This window comes from Topomyia yanbarensis, chromosome 3 (assembly GCF_030247195.1).
Source record: "Topomyia yanbarensis strain Yona2022 chromosome 3, ASM3024719v1, whole genome shotgun sequence".
Lineage (NCBI taxonomy): Eukaryota > Metazoa > Arthropoda > Insecta > Diptera > Culicidae > Topomyia > Topomyia yanbarensis.
Window position 1 is genome coordinate 85,589,762 of NC_080672.1, and position 12,777 is coordinate 85,602,538.

At 39.4% G+C, this 12,777-nt stretch overlaps 1 protein-coding gene across 1 annotated transcript in view; it reads left to right on the forward strand.

Moving 5' to 3' along the window:
• Positions 1–12,777, forward strand: part of LOC131691306 (proton-associated sugar transporter A-like) — a 112,033-nt gene that overhangs the window by 14,438 nt on the left and 84,818 nt on the right. The window contains exon 2 of the mRNA XM_058977593.1: positions 10,224–10,252. The gene's annotated coding sequence lies outside the window, so the exon portion shown is untranslated. The remainder of the gene's footprint in view (positions 1–10,223; positions 10,253–12,777) is intronic.

Genomic DNA, 12,777 nt, shown 5'->3' on the forward strand with positions numbered 1-12,777 from the left:
TCCAGAATTTCGTCAAAAATAACCAACTGGGGACAAATCTGCGTTACTAGAAGAGGAGGATGATATGCGTCACAGGCAACTAATGGCTCAAGGGCTTCTGAAACGGCGCAGTTAATAGAAGCTTCTTCATTTACGAACAGGAGATCCAGGGTTCGATTTCGTCTGTTATTTACGGTACACATTTGCAGCATGTTCAATATAGACATTCCGTCGAACAAGGCAATACTCGCTATCGAAAAGATAGATTCAGAAGGATCTGGAAAGGCATAACCGGAGGGTGTACTATTCCAAAGAAGTCCTGGCTGATTATAGTCACCAAACAGTAGATGAGCCATGTTGGGTTGAATGGAAGTTGCGATGTCAAGTGCTGAGTCTATGTGCTTCTGAATAATATCTATATCACTTGTGGAATCAGGGGGAATGTATACTACGCCTACACAAATAGTAGTATCGCGCCCGCGAATATCTACCCATAGTTGTTCGATATCGTTACTATCCGTTTTATGTTTGGACGAGAGCCGGTTGGACACTGCAATAAGCACACCACCACCACGTTTTTTTCCCTGTACTGTCTGGATCGCGATCTTTACGGTAAACCGTGTACCTTGGGCCGAATAACTGGATCGAATGGATTTGATCATTCAGCCACGTTTCGGTTAGAACAATGACATCATATTCGGCCTCTGAAACAGCGACGAACAACTCGTCAATTTTTGTGCGTAGTCCTCTCACGTTCTGGTAGTAGATACTAAGTTGTTCCTCCAGATAGTGTCCTGGTGGTTGAGCGGTAGAAAGACGAGCGGCGATGGTGGTGGCGTCTGGCTGTAATAGGGGTGGATTTTCAGCGGGAGCAGCATCTGTATGTCCTACTTCGGAAGAACATATACATTCATTGCATTTACCTGTGTAAACAAAAGCAGGAACTTCAAATTGCTCTGTTTTAGGCTGCTGTTATCTGACCGGAGCATATCGTAGTCTCTGCTTTCAGATTTTGTTGTCAACATACAGGCGTCGGAGTTAAGCTGATCACGTCCGTTGGTAAGCTGCAATTGTAGATCTGACCGGGAAGGGTCGCTGCCAAGTTCCGTGGCAAGCAGATGGGCGTCGGTGATGGGTTCTAGCTGATTGTGCTCATCGGCAAGCTGCAATTGTGGGTCTGGCCGGAAAAGGTCGCTGCCATAGCATACAAGTTCCTTAGAAAACAGATGAACGTCGTTGATGGAATCAGGCTGATTGCATCCGTCGATAAGCTGCAATTGTGGATCTAATTTAAGGTGCGCAGTATCGTGAGTAGCTTCGGGAGGACATATACCCTCCTTAGCTTTACCTGACCGGGAAAGGTTCAATAACGCAATGCGCAGTTGCGTGGTCTGAGCTTGAGCTTGAGCTTGTGAATCACCCCTGGCCAGGGTCACCATATTCACAGATTTTTCGGTAATGTCACAGATTATTTTCACAATTTCAGATCACAGATTTTCACAGATTTTTTTCCTGTTTTAGTCATCACAGATGGTAAAAAGATTTTTTTGGCCGAAACACAGATTTCAATGTGGCATCCCTGCCCCTGGCTGCTACTCCGTTATCGATCTGGACTAGCTGAAGTTGTACTGGGAATCAGTAGATAATTATGCTTGGGAGTAGCGAAACATCTTTCAATGTGCAACTCCTACAAATCCTAAAGTGTTTATTGATCAATACCAGCGCCGGCCAGGTCCGAACGTAAATCGCGGAAGGAAATGGAAGGAATGTTAGTCCGATACTTGCTTTTGCTGGTTGCCGTATATACTACTGCGCACTCCACAAGTATCACGGGAGGAAGATATTTGTTAGTAACTATAGAAGTTGGATTCTACTTCTTCATTACCGACGCCAGAGAGGTGACTCCATTATCTGGACTAGATATCGATCCTTCACAACTCATGGACCGGAGACCAACGGCTTTACTTCCCTTCCGAAGGAAGACGTGACCACAGATTTTTTCACCTTAGAAAAATCTCAACGACCTCGGCTGGGATTGAACCCAGACCAACTGGAATGAGTGGCGATCACGTTTACCACTCAACCACCGGCGCCGTCGCAATGCGCAGTTTTGTGGTCTTTTACGAAAAAGACAATAGAGTCTTACCCAAAAGGAATGGAAATGTACCCGTTGGATTTTGGGTGTATGATAACGTTGTAGTCATCAATACATTACCAATTGTGGGATTGCGTAGGTTTCTACGATTTCATAGTAGCGTAATGCATTTTTGTTCCGGATCAAAAAAGTTTTATATTCATTATACCAGTTATAATGCATATTAGAATTATATTTATTTTCATGTAAATCATAGGGTCGACTTTTGGAAACACCTTTCCATAGAATATTATTTTCACACAACTATTCCCTTTTCCAAAATGAAATACATTTGAGGTAAAATAACGGATGTTTTCCAAAATCGTCGGATTTACAACATCTCCTTTAAAGTAAGGGCTGCTGATACTCCTACACCAAAAATCCGACGGGTATATTTCTATTACTTTTGAGTAAGATTCAATTGTTTTTTTTGGTTACAGACCTTGCAATTGCGCATTGCGGCATTAAATTTTTTTACTTGGTAGATAGGATAGTGAAATAAACATATTAAAATCGATTTTTAAATTTTTTTTAGCGGTTTTCGTTTGTTTTGACAGTAGATGCTGAAATCTCATGCTATTTTTAGACATATTTCGCCAAAAAAAAAACATTTCATGAACTCCCCCCTTTGGATTTTTTTTCGAATATAATAAAATCAATATTCAAACGCCGCACCCCCTTAATGATGTACGGCTGAGTTAAAAAATTCCATAGATTACTTTTTCGATGTAATAAGCATTTTATGTAAGACTTTATGCGAAAATTTAAGATGACCATTTTCATTGATATCTTCCCTGTTGAACACCTCTAGTTCTCCATACAAACTTTAGTTTTAATCTGTGAAGCCCCGTTCCATTTTTTTTTCAAAAATTTCTTCACCAGAGGTTTCCTGGGACCACAAACTTTCGCCATTTTTTTTCGTTCTGCTCCCCGATGGTGAGAAGAATAACAATTACGCTGTTCAAGTAATTGTTATTCTTCTCGGAACAGGATTACATATCGTTTTCCAGTTCCTTATATTTTGGGTCGAAAACGGATATGTAGATGTATTTAAAAAGGCGATTTGATTTTAAATATAAATTATGACAACATATGAGCTAAAATCTAAACCATAGTTCTGAGTCATACTTTAGATTCATAAAAGAGGTATGGAGGAAAAATGCTCATTTAGCTGCGTTTGTCCAGATCTGTAAGTTATACGAGTCTCCATTGTAGCCGCAAGGCGTGCTTGATCCGAGTCTCACCCATTCCATTCAAAACATTGTATCTCCTAGAACAGTGATTCTCAATGTGGGGTCCGCGGACCCCGAGGGGGCGGGGATTTTGTTGCTGGGGGTCCGCGAAGAAAAATATATATTTCTGAGTGTATATTGAAGTTTCAAGTCTTGTTTCATAATAAAACTGAAAATAACATTTTAATAACATACAAAATTGATGTTTATCCATAGGGGTTCGCAGCAACCCAGGATGATTTCTTTATTTTTATTGCCATATTTATTTCACAGAAATAAATGTACCCTTCCAAACGAATGGTATTCGTTACATCCTTCGTCATGTGGAGGAATCTTTTATTCAAAGAGACCGAATCCCATGTCGTCATCCTCGGACTCGGATTCCTCCTTCTTCTCCTCCTTCTTCTCCTCGGCCGGAGCGGCAGCAGCAGGACCAGCGGCGGCACCACCGGCAGCCGGAGCAGCTCCACCAGCTGGCATCGAGGACAGTTTCTCGCGGCCGGAAGCGATCATTTCTAAGTGGTCTGTGGTACGAAAAAGGTTGAGAACCGCTGTCCTAGAATGTAATGAAAATAGGAAAATCAATAAACAAAAATAGTTTTTATCATTGCTCTAGATAGTATACCTTCAAATTTGTTGAAATCTTGTTTGATGTTCGGAATAATTTTCTAAATTTAATAAGTTACCTTGAAGTTAGTGATTCTTCTCTGATACTTGTGGGACATACCGTAGGGGAGACTGAGGAGACTTGATCCCCTTTTTTATTTTTCAATCCTACTCCGTGGAATGATACAAAAACTATGTATTTTTTGTAGTTTTATATTGTTTCTAGGGTTGACTGATAATCATAAAAAAATTACATGGAAATATTATACTGGACATGAGCTATGAGCATTTTTGGAAAACAACAAAAAACTGGAAAATTCTTTGATTAGTGGTGACTCGATCCCTAATTTGGGGACACTTGATTATTTTTTGAAAACGTGTTTAAAAGAGCATGTAGGGTAATAAGCCTATTTTTACCCTTTTTCTATTATCATCCTACCCATCTGAAGCCTTTGGTTAGAGCAGCGTGTGCTCAACGCATTGGCTCAAATGGTGTTGTGATAATTGGGGTACTCGATTAGACTTTTTGCTGCGCTCAAACAGAAGATTTTCACCATTCTCAAGACAATTTTGTTATTATATTGGCTCTTAATAAGAGGCGAATGACCTTAGGGCTAAAACCTCTATAATCGAAATAAAAAATGGCTCCTAATAACAAAGCAAAGAAGCTGAAATAATAAAATTACTAATGAAATAAAGTGGTACCCTCCCTAATAGGACAAAAATAGGTACCTAACCCCATTCAATGTTATAAATGTATTGTGGTATTGATTAAATTGTTGTGATTACATATTACTATTTTTGTTACTACATATTACGCATCTCTCACCAGATTTTTTCACGATTTCCCCAAATCTCTGTTTAATTATTTGAAAGCTGTCGTTATTATGGTTGAGGAACGTCAACTGTGGGATGCGTGGTTGCTACGTATACTGTAGTAAACAATTACAGTTAAGTTTCTGTACGATGAAGCGTTTATTTTTGACAGTATTTTTTTGTTATTTTATGGTAACAATGACTTCAATTGTTCTGGTGTGAATTTGGTTATTTTTAGTGGTGTGTATGAAGCATGGCGAAGGGGATTAAATCTCCACGAATTTGAAGGGATCAAGTGAACCCATAGCATCTATTTCAGCAAACTTTAGTACAAGTATAGTTGAACAAAAGAATCAGTTCAATCATAACTTATTCATATAATTAACATTCTCCTGTAATTCTGTATGCAAAAGTATAGTATGTAGTGGGTGACTTTATCAATTGTATAAAAGTTTGAAAATTTAGAAAATGAATCTTCTTCAGTTCTTCTGAGATTTTTTTCTTTGAATCAGTAAAAATTCGGTAACACATGTCCAATTTATTTTTTTGTGTTAAAGAAACTTAGATAAAACTGCGCAACTTTCTAGGATATTCGATTAATGTATTCTGATCCGCCTTTGAGTTACAATGATGGGATCAAGTCTCCCCGGGGATCAAGTCTCCTCAGTCTCCCCTACATAAAGCACGCCAAAGTTTTTGGTCAGACTTTTCTAATTTTGTCAGTTTTACTATATTAACCTTCTTTAGGTGTTGGGGTCAATATGACCCTAAATGAACTGCACCGAGAAGTTTAGAATTTCTTGCCTTTTCCTCTTTCGTGGATAGCAACGATTTTCAATAGAGTTAAAAATTTTCGCTCATTTCTGAAGGGCTGTACAAAAAAAGTTACGAATAAGGTGTTAGCGGATCATTTTGACCCCGATTTCGAACTCAGTTTTAAAACACATTTTCAACCAAATCTATATGAACTGGTACTTAAATTGTTCGTTAGAGTTTAAATTTTCGTTTTTGACCGGGTTGCTTAGTGGGAATCGGTGCCGAATGGAGTTATGTTATAAGGTTATAAGAATAAGGTGAAAAACGGTAATATTTACCAGAAACTGAAAATTTTCTCTCCAATAAGCTAATTAATTGCCAGTTAATATAGATTTGGTTGAAAATGCTTCTTAAAACTCAGTTCGAAATCGGGGTCAATGCGATCCGCTAACACCTTATTCGTAACAAAAAGTTAACACCTAAAGAAGGTTAAAGTTAACTGTGAGTTGGTAAAATTTGCAGACATCCCTTAATGTTTGAAAGATTTTCCAGAAATCTTTTAAATATTCTTGAAGCTTCGTAAGCTTTTCAGATATTCTAAAGATTTCACTTATGGTTGCATGATTTTTTGAAGCTTGCAGAATTGCCCCGAGTGTGGAAAAATATTAGCGAACATCGTGAACACTCTGCTGTTTATAGTAACTGTCATCTTTTCATGCTGGTATCACCAGTTTGCTTGACTGCTACAGTCTAAATCTGCTGCGCCAAACGAATAATGTGGTGAATGAGAACAACAGAATCCTTGATCTCTGTTTTTCGAGCAAATCTGACTTCGCGCCAAAAGTTACCGCAGCACCGTTCCCCCTGGTAAAGACTGTTAGACACCACCCTCCCCTGCATATATTGCTTCTGACACCGTCAGCTATAATTTTAGAAAAGCCGACTATAATAGCATTATTGACTTCCTGTCGAATATCCACTGGACTGAAATTCTCGACAATGATGATGTCAACGTTGCAATGCAATGTTCCAATCCAATGTTATGAGCTATGCTATCGATCGCTATGTACCCAAAAGAAGTGGCATTCAATCTAAGCACCCAGCGTGGCACACTGCCGAGCTGAGACAGTTAAAAGCGACTAAAAGAGCCGCTCTGAAGAAGTACTCCAAGTTTGGGGGCTACGTGCTGCGACAACACTACGTTCATGTTAACCAAGTCTATAAAAAGACATCGAAGCGTTGCCAGGCCGATTACTTGCGAAACGTGCAACGTAAGTTGAAGTTCGAACCTAAAACATTCTGGAAGCATGTAAACGAGCAAAGAAAGGAATCCGGGTTGCCTTCAACGATTGAGCTATGGAGGACGTATGAGCTCTAGTTTACAGGAGATCTGCCAACTATTCTCTGAAAAGTTTGCGAGTGTTTTCTCCAACGAGAACCTGACACCGACCCAGGTTTCACGCGCGGCTCTTAATGTACCTCAATCATACCAGTCTTTGAACTCTATCAATTTCGACAATAATATGGTACAACTGGCGATTGGCAAAATGAAGGCTTCAACTTCGGCAGGCCCAGATGGTATACCAACTATTGTTCTAAAAAAATGCTCCGCCGGTCTAATTGAATCTCTTTGTCATCTGTTTCAATTGTCGCTAACAACCGGAGTATTTCCCGAACTCTGGAAATTCTCCTTCATGTTTCTAGTTCACAAAAAAAGGTGATAAAAAGGTAGTTGACAACTACCGTGGTATTACAACGCTAAGCGCAGTTCCTAAGTTATTTGAAATGGCTGTGTTGGAACCCATCTCCAGCCACTGCAAACAGTATATCTCCGAGACTCAGCATGGATTTATGCCGAAACGTTCAACATCTACGAATCTTCTGTCGTTCACAACATATGTTACAGATGCTATGTCGGACGGCCTTCAAACTGACGTTATCTACACGGACCTTTCAGCTGCTTGTGACAAGATAAATCACGCTAATGCAGTGGCAAAATTGGATAGACTTGGCTTTGGTACTAATATTCTCCGTTGGATGCAATCGTATCTCAGTGATCGTCGTCTAGCAGTCAAGATAGGTGATTGTGTATCCGAAGAGTTCTTTGCTTCATCTGGTATTCCGCAAGGCAGCCATCTCGGTCCATTGATTTTACTTCTGTATTTCAACGACGTTAACTTTTGTTTAGAAGGACCACGGTTGTCTTTCGCCGACGACCTCAAGTTATACCATAGAATCCGGAATACTGATGATGCAGCTTTCCTTCAACGCCAACTGGAAACCTTTGCGGAATGGTGCGAGATCAACCGAATGACCCTAAACTCCAAGAAATGTACGGTCATTACGTTCTCGAGGAAAAAAACGCCAATTCGATTCGATTACTGTCTAGCTGAATCCACAATTGACAGAGCGAATTGCGTCAAAGATCTCGGAGTTTTTCTCGTTGAACAACTGACGTTTAAACAGCATATCAGCTATATAGTCGCAAAGGCATCACGCTGTTTGGGGTTCATAATGAGAATATCTAAGCACTTTTCAGATATTTACTGCTTGAAATCTCTCTACTGCTCACTCGTTCGATCAACTCTGGAATATTGTTCAGTTGTGTGGAACCCTCATTATCTCAACGGTGTCCATCGAATTGAGACAGTACAGCGCAGATTTGTTCGGTTTGCCCTTCGTCGATTGCCTTGGAGCAACCCTCACCAGCTGCCAAGTTATGAAAGCCGGGGTTTGCTTATTGGACTCGATACATTGCAAGTGCGGCGGGATCTATTCCGTGCTATGACGATTTCGGATATTTTGCAAGATCGAATTGACTGCCCCGAGCTTCTCAGTGCGATAAACATGAACGTTCGCCCTCGCGCCCTTCGCAATAATTTATTCCTCCGATTACCTCTTCGCCGGACTAACTATGGAGTAAACGGTGCCATCATGCGAGTTCGATCTTCACATTCCACGTAGCAGATTACAATTTGACTTTTTAAATAGATTAAGAAATTATCATTAGGACCACACTGTGTCTGTTGACATTAATTACAAATAAAATTATTTGAGTGCCTCAAAATTCTCTGAAGTTTGAAGTAATTTTCTCATTTTTACAACCTTTTATTCCTAAAGATCGTTGAGACTTGCTGAAGTTTGACAAAAAACTAAGAATGATCAGAATTTCATACAAATTGTCTGAAGTCCTAAGGTTCTCCTTGTATGATAGCAAGCTCCCAAAATATATAAGACTTTCAAGATATTTGTAGGACGTCCTTAAAGCGTGTAGGATTCATTTCATACTTGATAGATTTTCATGATGCATTTATAATTTACTTAAACTTTGGTATACTCCGCTGGAGTTTGCAGAACTACTCTGAGTAGCACAGAACTCTTGACATAACCTCTCTAAAGTACGCAGAAGTAACATGAAACCCGTAAAACTTCTATGAAATGTGTCGCATTTTGTTAAAGTTTACAAAATAAAACGAAAAAAAAAACATTTTTGGTGAGTGTACATACTATCGAGGCAAAATGTACTTACTATCGAGGGTATGCACTATCGAGGTATAGCTGTAGTCGATGCCCACGAGCATTATTTTTTTGCGAAATAATTATTGGCTTTAGCTTAATAGTACGTTGGAAGGAATTTTAGTAGATGATACGATTCATTTAATAGCTAAAAAAATTACATTTCACGATGGAGGGAACTTTCCACGGAAAGAGATTGAATTAGGTTTCTTCTACTAAGTTGTAAAACAAGCCTTTTTAGTAATGCTTGTGAACTTGTCCATACTCTATCTCTCTTCCTTCACAACTTATACTACGTTCACACTACGAGTTAAAACGTGTTTTAACGCTATCTTGATGACGTTTTTCTTGTTGCCAATTATTAAAACATGTTTTAACTCTGTAGTGTGAACATAGTATTAGTCTTTGCAGCAAAGATGACTCATATTAGATGCTAAAATTATTTCAAACATCCTCTCCAGCTAAACTCAACCATTGTTTCGCAAAACATTAAATGTCGTGGGAATCAACTGGCCCCATGCTATACTGACTCAGTCATCACTTCATTAAAAGTTTAATAACTTTTAAGAAAACTGGATTGATTGGTAATCTTCGAGAATGTTGATGACAATAAAAGTATCTTTCCTATTGTCACTTGCAGTGATACTCTGATTCATACAGTGCCACCTTGGGGCGAAAATGCAATTTAGTGAACTTTCTCCATGTAAATTGTCATACAAACTTCGACCACGTTGGTTCGGTTGCTAGACTTGTCCGAATTGATTCAAATTTGGAGCCGATGAGGCTTTCTAATATTCGTTTTTTTCCTGAGAAGTTCATTATTCTTATATCAAAGAATAGAACCGGAATAAAAAAATTATCATCGGCAGTATCTTTGTATGACGTTAGAGAAGTTCAACTTATCAGATTCCAATGGACGTCTAGATTTCATCTGATTGCCACTGTATCAGATAGGCAATATTTGAAAAAGTACACATGCACTGATTGGAACAAAATTTCATATGTCGGTTATCAATTTCATTCAACTTAATGCCAAAGAGTCGCTAGGGTTGAATTTGTATAGCAAATAGCTTTTGCTGTTGTATACATTCTTTGTTCAATACCCATAGCCATAAAGTATTGAATTAAGACCATTTGTGATGAACAAAATGAGTTGGAATCTAACATAATGACTTTCTTTTCAGGTGCTTGTAGTCCCGAAATTCCCGAAAAGGTAAGTTTTTTGTTTGTTGTATAGTTGGTAGATGCCTAAATTAGTAGAATGTACCCTAATAAAAAAATATTATACACGAACTTTAACCCATATAGTCTTACGATTCCACATATTGTTTTGGATGATACCCTGAACAGGTTGTTAGGCTCTTGAATCATAAGATGTTTATTAGGGTAACCCTCTTGCTCAACCTTCCTTCGTAACCCACGATTGATTGATTTTCTTCTCCTTCAAAATAACCAGTTACGAGCAGTCATGCAACTTCATTTCGGTTTAGCACCTTGTAACCGATTCGAGCTGTGACCATGCAAATCACGTACATCTATCCAACTATAGTTCCTTGTGCTATTTTTATCGTAACATCCTCTAAGATAAGCAGATCCCCCTGACGACTAAAACCCGGTCGGCGCCAAACACAGTCAGATAAAGAAAGCGCGGCCTTGCATCGGAATATTCCATAGCACGCGACGGTCGTTAGTGTCGTAGGATTGCAGCCCTGCACCGACGCCGGATCTTTGAATCTCCCTTATCGCTCTGTTCAAATATGTAAACTCTTTCTCCCGTATCTAGTCTATGTCAAGTGCTGGCGGTACGGTTTTTCTGGCTCCGGTTGGTTGTTATTGTGATTTCTCAGCAGATTCCTTTGTTCGTCCCACGGAGTCATCTTTCTGTATTGATTTCTATTTTTGTGGTTTTACCTGACAGGACAATGTTTAATCAATAAATTACGCGATGATTGCAAAAAAGAACACACACACGTGATTTATTCGTGTTAGCGTTGTTCGAGTCTTTCAGTAGAAACTTTCCAGATTCCTATCGCAATCTCTGGTACACCTACACGAAAGAAACATTTTGGTGGAAGATAAAGTTTCGACTGTCATTCATTTCACGTAGTGATTCATACTGACATTGGTATTTCGACGCCGGCCACCCAAACGAAGAAAAGTTCGAATAACGCTTAATTTTTTTCGCTAAGTTCTTAAAAAGAGATTTCTAGAGGTGATTAAAGTTAATTATGACTTAAACCGCTGTATCAAACGGTTCGGACAATCAATTAAAACTAGTACCTGCAGTGCTCTTGAAAGATCATTTAATAGCTTGGGAAGTGAGAATTATGAGACAGGACTGCACAATGTACCTGTTCCTGTCGAAACGTCCACCATTTTTTTTACTCAGATAGGTTATAGGATGATGAGCCCATTTGCGCCATGTTTCTATTATTACCCTACCCATTTGAAGCCGTTGGTTAGAGCAGTGTCTGCCATCTTTGTTCAACGCATTGAGTCAAATAGAAGCGTAACAATAGAGGCACTCGGTTCGAGTTTTCGTTGCGCTCAAACACGAGAATTTTACTGTTTCCACCGCATTTGTGTTATTATATGGATTCTTAACAACGAAGCAAAGCTGTTGATGTCAATTTTTACGCCTTCCAATGATTGTAGGGCGAGAAAGTAACGAGTTAGTGAGGCACCTGGCTTAGTATGGTGAAAATAGGCACTTTACCCTATCTAGGACTGGATCCACCAGCTGACTGATTTTTTTCTCAACCAAAAAAACCTCTTCCTATTTTGACGGCGGTTGGTTGAGTGGTAAGCGTGACCGCCACTCACTCCAGTTGGCCTGGGTTCAATTCCAACCGAGGTCGTTGAGATTTTTCTGAGGTGAAAAAATTTGTGGTCACGTCTTCCTTCGGAAGGGAAGTAAACCCGTTGGTCCCCGGTCTATGAGTTTAGAGGATCGATAGTGAAGTCACCTCGCTGGCGTCGGTAAAGAAGAAGTAGATCACACTTCTATACTCTTACTAACAAAAATATCCTCCTCCTGTGATACTTGTGGAGTACGCAGTAGTATATAGACCAGCCTTCCGCGATCTAAGTTCGGGCCTGGCCGGCACCGGTATTGACCAATAAACACTTTAGGATTACCAGAAGTTGCACATTGAAAGATGTTTCGCTACTCCCAAGCATAATTATCTACTGATTCCCTGTGCAACTTCAGCTAGTCCAGATCGATAACGGAGTAGAGCAGCCAGGGGTGGTCGCACAAGCTCAAGCTCAAAAAAAACCTCTTTTTATTTTGTTTACACTTGTTGAAAGTAATACAACACGGTTATCAATATGATAGTTTTGTACTGCCCTTAACTTGTTTACACGGAACAAAAATTGTTCCCAAAATCGTGAGTAAAGTGACATGAATTCTGAAATAATAACGCTTTTCCGTTACGAAAACAGGACCATGAACAAAAATCATGGCTTTTCTAATTATGTTCAATTTCCCTTCATCAGGCCCGTGCGCAAGGGGAGGGTTTTTGGGGTTCAAACCCCTCTCATGATGGTTGTTAATTACTTTTAAAAATTTATTAACTTTCTGTTCAGAAAAAAAATATACTGCCAACCGTTTTGACACATAAAATGTCATTTGAGTTAAGTCACTCTAAATACAAGTCGATGAAGAAACCAAGGAAGAAACCTTGCGAGGGTGGCTGGAAAGGCCCAAGTTGGTCAACCGCTCTGATGGATCGGTAT